A 9,191-nucleotide genomic window follows, 5' to 3' on the forward strand; every position below is an offset into this window, starting at 1 on the left:
TCCGCATTGCTAGGATTAGGGGTACATGCCATGGAAGCCGGCTCAGTGAATCTCTTTTTGAGGGGCAGGTCATGGGAGGAAGATGAGATAAGAACGATTAGAAATAAGCACTCCTGAAATGATCTGAAAATCAACAACTGAACTGGATTTGGATTTCATCCAGGATGGTTCTGGAGTGGTTTTTATTTTTTTGCAGGCCTGAGGAATGAACCCGGGGGTACTTAACCACTGAGCTATATCCCTAACTCTTTTATTTTTATTTTATAAAAAATTTGAGACGGGGTCTCAATAAGTTGCTGAGGTTGGCTTCAAACTTGTGATCCTCTTGCCTCAGACTCCCAAATTGCTGGGGTTATGAGCATGCACCCCTTTTTTTGTTTTGTTTTGTTTATATTTCTGTGGGGTTTTGCTCCTCATCCCAGTTCTGTATACATACAATTTGAGTGGGCCTTTACCTCCCAACTGGTTCTCGTCATTACGTGCTGGCTGCAGATCACATGACAGGCAATTGCGGACCCAGGGGTCTCTAATATCCTTGGAGTCCTGGGGGGGCAGATATGAGGATGAAAGTGCACCCCTGTACTTCTGTGGTTCAACTACAACCTAGGTCCCAGGACAGCATCACCAGCCTCCCAGGAAAACAGCACCCGGGCCAAGAGGCTGGGAGGAGCACGAGCAGCTGGAACAGAGATAATCATGTCCCTCCTCTCTTTGATGCCTGGATTTAGCAGTGGGGTGGACAAGGCCAGAGGAAGGGCTGGGAATGAAGCATCATTATCAACGGCTTCAGATTTAATTCTCACTTGCGGATTTAAAACTGTTTTTAAGTTGTTAGACCCCGATCTGAAACTCAAGGGGGAGCCTATTTTGTTTCTGATGGGGATAATCTGTGATGCCCCTGAAGCTGGAACTCCCCGTGAATGACTTCAAAGTGGGGTTGGGTCTCTGACGACAACCAAGGAGGGCGGGCACGACTGTACCTGGCTTTCACTCAACACACCCTGGCAGGCCTCTCCTGACACCCTGGTGAGGAAATGAGATGCTCAAGGCCGGGGGTCCACAGGGCCTGGGGCCTGCAGCCTCCCGCCACAGCCACGCTCCTCCGCGCTTCTTCAGAAGCATCCCCAGTCCATCCTCCTTGGTACAAAAATCACAGAACTTAAATGAGATGCAAGTTGACAGAACAGAAGTGCAGAAGGAAATCATTAACTGATTTTAAGAAAATGAAGTTGAAAGCTTTGGAAAGACTATATTAAAAAAAAAAAAAAAAAAAAAAAAAAAACAACAGCTGAGGGATTCTGCACCCAGATTACTCCACAGTGTAAATCCAACACCAGCACCGAGCTCCAAAGACCTAGACAACGCACAGGCAGACAAGACAACCAGAGACTGCAACCAGTTGATCCAAACACTCAGAGAAGGCCTGGGCCCTACGATAAAGGGTGCTGAACAGACACACATCCACAGGATTGAACTACAATGTTTAAAATCTATATGCACCTTTAAAAACGACATTCTGGTATGACTCAAAAACATGTATTATGATTCTCCGTCTCGCTGTCACGGCTAAAAAGACTTCTCAAGCCTCACTTAGTGATTCACATATGACTCTGCTTATTGGACGCTTGGAGTTCGGACTCAGCTCAGCAGAGTTGGTTTTATCAGACGATTTTCTTCTCCACTCTCGACGCTCTACCAGCCCTGCTTGTCGGTCCTCGCCTCCGCACCCTGCTGATTGCTGCGTCTGTGAGGCCTCCCCCACCTCCACTGCCTTCCTCCTGCCTCCTCTCAGTCATCAGTGCTCCCACTTTACTCGATGAGTAAACTGGAGAGATCTCTGGACTTGACGCCCTGGCCGGTCCCTTCCTGGGAAGGAGGTGGTTCGGGTTAGGGAGTGTGCTGTCTATTCCTGGAACAGAGTGGATTTCAGGAAGGAAGAGGACACAAGCAGGACAACAAGCAAAGCTAAGCTTGCCTGGGGAGGGAGTTGTGTGTGTACATTTAAACAAGGGTGTGCCCGATTTCAGGGATCCACTTCCACCGAAACAACATCTGGCTCCAGAAGAGCTGGGCAGCTGCTCACTTCCTCTCCTGATCCCTACTCAGTGTAGCCATGTACTTGTTCCAACTGCTCTCTCACTGGGGTCCAAAGGCTCCTCTGCACTTTCACCCAATCACAGATGTCCATGCAGCGGATACCGTCAATGATGCTCTTTGCTGAGCAGTTACTATGTGCCCGACCCTGGCAAGCAGTGCATGACCTCATTTAAACCCCATGGCAACCCACAAGATAGGTACTATCATACCCCGAGTTACAGATGCCAAAAACTCTCCCAGAGGCTAAACACCACCTTAGGTTGTATAATGTGGGGGTGGGGGGAGGGCAAGCTGAGACTCATACCCAAGAGATCTGCATATACTCTTAACCAGAGGCCCAACTGCTTCCACGTGCAGGCTACTGCTCTGCACTGGGGACCTAAGGTTGGGGGCACATCTGTCCTTGAGGCACTCAAACCTTCCTTGACTAACTGATTATTCCTTGAATAACCATGGGGATTAAACGGCCTGTTGTTTGGACTTCTGTGGTGTCTCTGATTCAGCATGGGCCTGCTGCAATATCAAATCAAGATGATCCATCTGAAGCCATCTGAGTTTGTATTTTGCCGAAGCCCCTTCTACCAGCCCACCTCAGATTCAAAGAACCCAAAGCGCTCCAAGCCTGTCCCCGGGGCCTCATGCTGCCTTCGCTACTCTGGTGGGAGCCATCTGGGCAGGAAGAACCTGGCAGAGGTGGCAAGAGCATGGCATCTGGAGAGAGGAAAGGAATTCTTGGACAGCCACCCCTCTGGCAAGGCAACAGGGCAAGACCAGTGTGATGGTCAATGTCCCATCCCTGGCACAGGTGGTGAGAGAGCTAGGGCTACGGATCTGCAGCTGCCTGCTGCCTCCGCCTGGGGGGCTGGCAGTGAGCCCCGAGGAGAGAAGAGCCTCGGGATCCACAGTATCAGGGAATATCCACCACAGAGCCGGAGCCCCAGGCAGCCAGTGAAGCCGCCGGGGCCCACTTGGCCAAGGGAGGCCTGGGATACTTTCAGGAAGGCTTCCCACACCCACCCAAAGGCTGGGAGCTGGCTCCCATCAGTGGGTGCTAAAGTTTAACCTTTGGGAGGCACAGAACCCAATCAGGGGGTCTGATTCCCTAAAACTTCAGTGACTTGACCCCGGCCTCAGCTGAATCTGTCTACTCCCCAACCTTGACTTTCAGTCTTCTTCGAGCCAATCAAACCTGGCTGCCCCCTGTCATGACAGCGCCTGACCCTGGGTGTGGGGGAAGAGGTTTAAGGACCCTCGTAAGACACTTTCTCCTTGACTCTCCAGGTCAGGGTCAGCTCCGAGACTGGGAGCCTTAGCTCTCTAACCCTATTCCAGGCCACGCTCTGATCACATTCTTGCAAAAGTTCTTTTGTGAGTCAGTGATTCTGGAATCATAATATCCCACTGAGCCAATGCTATGGATCATGATTGAGTTCCCAGGCTTGTCCACAAAGGCCTATTAAACCCACATGAAGCTAAGAAGGGGAGGGGCTAGTGTCAGATACCCAGGCCCACCACTCATTGGCTGTGTGACCTTAGTACATTATGATGCTTCTCTGGGCTTCAGTTTCTCTGCTTGCAACAGATATAATAACAATACCAGGGGCATGGCTGTGAGGACTAAATGAGGTCACCTCCAGCAGCACTTGGGGCTTCCTAGAAGACAATGAGTGTAACTGAGATAATAGTGCCAGAGTAACTCTCTATAGCAGGGCTTCTCTACCTGGGTAGTAATGATATTTGGGATCGGATCATTTTTTGCTATAGGGGGCCAACCTGTGCCTTGTTAGATTTTAAGCAGCATCCCTGGTCTCTACCCATGAGATGCCAGTAGCACCCTCTCCCCACTGTGAAAGTAAAAATCTCTTAAACAGCTCAGTCGCCCCAGCACACAACCACTGTTTTACAGGAAAACAGCCAAGAGTCCCCACAGAAGCATCATGGTTCCTCTGCCTGCTGCAGCCCAGCTGGTGAGGTTGGGGTCTTCTCTTCCCCTCACCTGCAGAGGTGTCCCCAGTGCCAGCTCCATGTCACTAGTGGAAGCACCTAACTCCTGCACATGGAGGCGCGGGCAGCTGAGTGCCTCTGGGGTGTGGAAGGGCGAGGAATCTCTGAAGTGAATGATGAAAAAAGCAGGGTTGGGGGACAGGAAGGAGCAGGGGAAGTGGGGGTCCCACCTCCACCATGAAAGGTGGCAGGCAGGGGGAAGAGAGGGCAAGGAGGTGTACTGGGACCCAGGCAGCTGTCTGGGTGTCATTTAGACACAGTCAGGACAAACTGCACAGGATGTATCCCCACACCTTCCTGATACTGCGACCACGACCAAAGCACATTGCCTCCCAATCCGCTTTCTCTTTGCCATCCTCCAGATCTCGATTCTCCATCGTAAGAAGATGTTAAGTGAGTATGGACAGAATGCCTGTCACCCATCAGCTGCAGGACCCTACACAAACCCTTTTCTTTTGTTTTGGAGTGATTCTTTTTCAAAGGGGGATAAGGAAGATATTAACTAAATATTAGATGGCAAGGTTCAGTTGGAAAATCATCACATCTAATTGGAAAAGTAGCACATATTCATAGACACACTCAGTAACACTCAAACCACATGCACACTGCTGAGGGAAGATGGGAAAAATTTCTTAATATTTTCAACAAATGAGCCACAAGAACTAAAGTTAAAAAGGCTGAAGGCAAAGTCAGCCTAAACAAAGGGCACCAGGTCCTATCACATCTCCAGGCTGGTCTTGACTTCCAAGGGCATGTGGGTTAAAGGCCATGTTCAACTGAAAGGATTCTTTTCCCAATGGGAATAAATCTGATCTTTCCTCAATCAAACCCATTCGAGTTTTCTCCCTGCAATTGGTGGGCATTATCCCGTTCCTTTGTTCCTGTCTGGAGAGCAGTGCCTGACACTAGAAGTCACTTAAAAGCCACACCCTTCCACCATGGGTATGTGCAAACAAGGTCTGTGCAGGGCAGAGACACTGTCACTCATCCAAAACACAGCAAAGCCAACAAACCCCTCCCCCAAATCATCCAAAGGTGAATCCAAAAGCCAAGCCAAGTTATTGCTGTAAACACATGCTAGGGAAGCAAACGCTGGTCAAGGAATGAATTAGCTTCAAGAGGCGGGACCCGGGGGAGGATGCTGCTGCACGAAACCAGTCTATATCTATCCATCTATTTACTTAGAGGGTTTGGAGATGGGGAACAGAGAAGTTCCTTATGGGGTAAACATAAGGAACATCATTAAACACAAAATGACGTCACAGAATTAACTACGGACTGGAAAGCCATTTCCTTTTCTGCTATGGGATGGGTCAGTGGAGGGGGCGGGGCAGGGATCACAGGGAACTCAAAGCGGTGCTGCTGAGCCTGGAGCCTGAGTGTGCGGCAGTAGGGACTGGCCGCCGGTAGTCGCTGTCCTAGACTCCATCATCCATTCCACCTCGAAATCAGGACTTGGATTTACAGTTTCCGGAGGGCCAGAGGGTGAGTGGGGTGTCACTGGACGTAAAAGAGTACCCCCGCCTGCTGGGTATGGTGAGTTTGCGTGCACGCGCAGATGGATGCCTGGACAGTTCCCGATGCGCTCCACCATCGGGGCACAGGCTCAAAGGCTGCATCCTTCCAGCTCCTGGGGTGCAGCTCTTTCGTTAAAGCTCGCGCAGAGCCAGGGATACAGATTCCCAATCGTCACTCTAAGGGCCATTCCCCAGCCCTGAGATCCTTCCATTAATAGACGCTCCCCCGGCCTTGCTGACCCAAAAACCCAAGTAAACCTCCAATGCATTTCAAAACGGAGCGAAATAACAGAAGCATGGCCTGCGCTTTGTTCCTGCATTGGGGTAAATGCGCTCGCCCCCGTTGGTCTCCCCCAACGGACAGGAGGTGATATCTCTGCAATGGGCATCCTTGTTCACAAGCCTCCCTTTACCAGGGTCGCCGCAAGATCCTCGCTCGGTCTGGGATGGGAATCCTATGTCGGGCTCTGTCGGAGGGCGAGGATTGGAAGAGGTTTGAATGGATCCTTCAGCCACTCCCGAAACCCTCCCGCGGCTGGCCCAGCCACACGCCGAAGCCTTGCAGCGCCCTGGCTCCAGTCCCGACGCCACAGCTGGGGAGGGGCGGCCAGGCCCGGAGAGGGCTCTCCACCTGAGCCAAGACACTCCCCGTAAATTCAGAACAACCTAGGCAGCCCGCGGGAGCGAACGGCCCCAGGAGGTGCTGGTCGGTCTCAGAACTGCGCCCCCGCACCAGTGTTCGGCGATAGAATTAACCAGAAAACCTCGAGGACCCAGCTCACCGCAGCACAGCGGGGCTGGCACTTGTTCGCCCCCTCCCCCGCCTCGGTTTCAAGGGCGGCTGTGAACTCCAACTCTTAAGTGAAAATCCCACACCTAAGATAAATAACATTAATAAAATACTAATCAGCACGCCCATGATAATAAAAACCTGGGTAGTTGTAGCTTCCGGACCAATTAAATGAGCCACAGGTTAGGCCCTGGCGTCTCCTCCTCTCCTCCGCCAGGAGACCAGTTCGGTTTGGCACCCTTAACCCGGCGTCTCCAACCTCCAGGGGGAAGGGACGGGGCAATGCCCCGAGGTTCCTTCTCCCGACGCCTGTGGTTCCCACGGCAACCCCCACTCGGTGCCCACCTCCCAGTGGGCTCGGAAAGATGGGTGTGGCCGCAGCACCTGAGGGAACCTCCGACTGTTCCCTCCTCACATTCTCCGGTGGGGCAAAGCAACTGGGCGTAAAGGAGGGAGGGGCCCATCTGTGATCTCCTCCCACCCGTGATCAGCGCCCCTAGCTGTAAACCTGGTGGGGTGTAGCCTCCAAGGACGCTTGGGCTATGGGGAGCCGTGCGGTCCTTCTCTGACCACCCGCCAGGGCGCCCAGACCTCAAATCCCACCCCTTTGGCCTGGCTGACGCCTCCAGGCGCTGGGCGGAACTCCGGGAGGGGGCTGCTCCGAGTCACGCCCGCTCTGTGCGTGCCCTGCGGGTGTGACTCGAGTTCATCGATCCTAGCAAATCCCTAGATTCAACAAAAGGGTCAGAAATGAGGGGTGAAAAAAGAGGGGAGTTTCGGGAGGTGGGTAGCTAAATGCCCTCATAGAGCAAAAGCAAAAAACAGGGCTGGGAGCCAGATCGCAGATCACCTAACCTCTACAAACAAAGCAGCGAGCTCCCTTCAAAGACCCCAGTGCTTACGCCCGCGGCCCCAAACGTCAAGATTTCAGCTCTGATTGCCCTTCTCTTCTTCCATTCCAGTCCCTGCCCTGTCCTCCGAAGACCGGCCACCAGACTTGGCATGGTACGATAAAGACGTGACACGCCGCAAAAAGATGGCACCTCGCGTTCCGGGGGGGGGGGGGATAAGGAGGGTGGGAGTGGGAGGAGGCACAGCCTACCCTCCCCCTCCTCGCCCACCCAGGTCCACACCCACTGCCGCAGTGAGGGGCGAGCCCTACGCGCCAGCCCCGCGCCTCCGGCAGGGAGCGCACACGCGGGGCGCCGGGCGCAGAGCACAGAGAAAGGAACCCGCCCCGAAATGCACCTGCAGCCCCCGCGCCCGTCTGTGCAGGGCTGCGGCTGTGCGCGCCCATGAGCAGGGAGCCGCGGCCGCCGAGTCTCCTCAACATCGCAAGGCCAGGTGACCCCTGCCTTTTCAAGCTCCCACATTGGGATTCGTGTACTGCCTTTTCTCGGGCACGGCGCTGGTCTCGTCTCTGCTACCAGGCGCGCGCAGGGGGAAGGGCAGCTAAAGTGACAGCGCCTGGACCCCTCCCCATTTCCCAATTCCTCCCAGCCCCCAAATGTCCCCTGCGGATTTTTGAAGGAGGAAAAGGGGAGGGGGCGAGCCGCCGCCTTAATCAAGGGCAGTGAGGGCCCAGTGGGCATCGCTAACAGGGCTGGGGTGTAGGGAAAGGTATGTAGGGAGTCATCTTTTCTAGAACCCGATCCACATCTTCCTTAGAACTGATGGCAAACAGGAGCAAAAAAATCGGATTTCAGGTTCGGTTTCGAGGGTCGTCATTGGGCCCCCACGCCACACACACACATAGACCCACGCCCATTGCGGCAAAAGGCTGAGATCGAGAGTGCAGAGCAGCCCCCTCCTCCAGGTCACCGCCATCCGCGCCCCACCCTGTGGGCACAGCCTCCCCTTCGCGGTTTGCGCGAAGCGGGTCTTGAGGACCCCCCAGCACACACGAACACATAGACACACTCCCTCACACGCTCGCGTGCATCCCTTGCACGCGCGCCTTTCCGAGTCGCCCTAGTCCCTGCCCCCGAGCACCGAGGGCGCACGGAGGGGCCCCCGCCGTGGCCCCGAACTGATGCCCAGCGCGTTAAAACCACCTCTGGGGCCAGGGGCGGCGGCGGGGGATGCAGAGGAGCGGCCGGGGACGCAGATTTCGGAGCCTCAGCTCTTACCTGATAGTCGACAGAAGGCGAGGACAGAAGAGGATAGTGGAGGAAAGGGTGGCTGTGGCGGCGGCGGCAGAAGGTGGGCGGTGGCGGCGGCGCTGCTGCTGGTGCCGGAGCTGGTGGGTGGCGGTGACTGCGAGCGCGCGTGCCGGCGAGAGGGCGCGTTCCCGAGGCCGGCGGGCGGCGCAGGCGCGAGCAGCGGGAGCGCGAGCCTCCTCAGGGGAGGGGCGGGCAGTTAAGGCCTTCGCGGCACCTTTCCCTCCGGCCGCCAGGGGGCGCGCGCGAGCACCCCACCGCTCGGCCCTCCCGCGCCTCCTGGCTCGCTCCTCTCGGCGCTTCCCTTCCCTGCTCCCACTCCCGCCACGCCTCGGGCCGCGGCGCTGACCGCCGCGCGCACGCGCGCTGCGAGGCGCACGCGCACTCTCGGCCTCCCGCGGATGCAGCCTTTGTCTGTCGGAGGGGTCTCCTCCCTCGGGCCTGCGGGGTCGGCTGTCCCTTTTCTTTCTGCACCGCCTAGGGCAGTGTCCCATCTTACTGAGCCCCCGAGCGGGTTTCCACCTAGCTGGCTCCTCAGTCCACCCCACACCCCGAGGCCTCGCCCAGGTCCCTGAGTTTCCCGAAACCTCCCGGTTGGAGACCACTTTCCCTTTGGCCGCTTGC

At 55.3% G+C, this 9,191-nt stretch overlaps 1 protein-coding gene across 12 annotated transcripts in view; it reads right to left on the bottom strand.

The window, feature by feature from the left end:
* The window catches only part of MAPT (microtubule associated protein tau), a 98,926-nt gene extending 90,040 nt beyond the window's left edge, over positions 1 to 8,886 (bottom strand). The window contains exon 1 of one of the 12 annotated variants that reach the window (XM_079134964.1): positions 8,538 to 8,886. The gene's annotated coding sequence lies outside the window, so the exon portion shown is untranslated. The remainder of the gene's footprint in view (positions 1 to 8,537) is intronic. The other 11 variants (XM_079134962.1, XM_079134958.1, XM_079134961.1 and 8 more) reach the window with 11 other exon arrangements.
* Positions 8,887 to 9,191: the final 305 nt, after the last annotated feature.

Source organism: Sciurus vulgaris (genome assembly GCF_902686455.1).
Source record: "Sciurus vulgaris genome assembly, chromosome: 3".
Classification (NCBI taxonomy): Eukaryota; Metazoa; Chordata; class Mammalia; order Rodentia; family Sciuridae; genus Sciurus; species Sciurus vulgaris.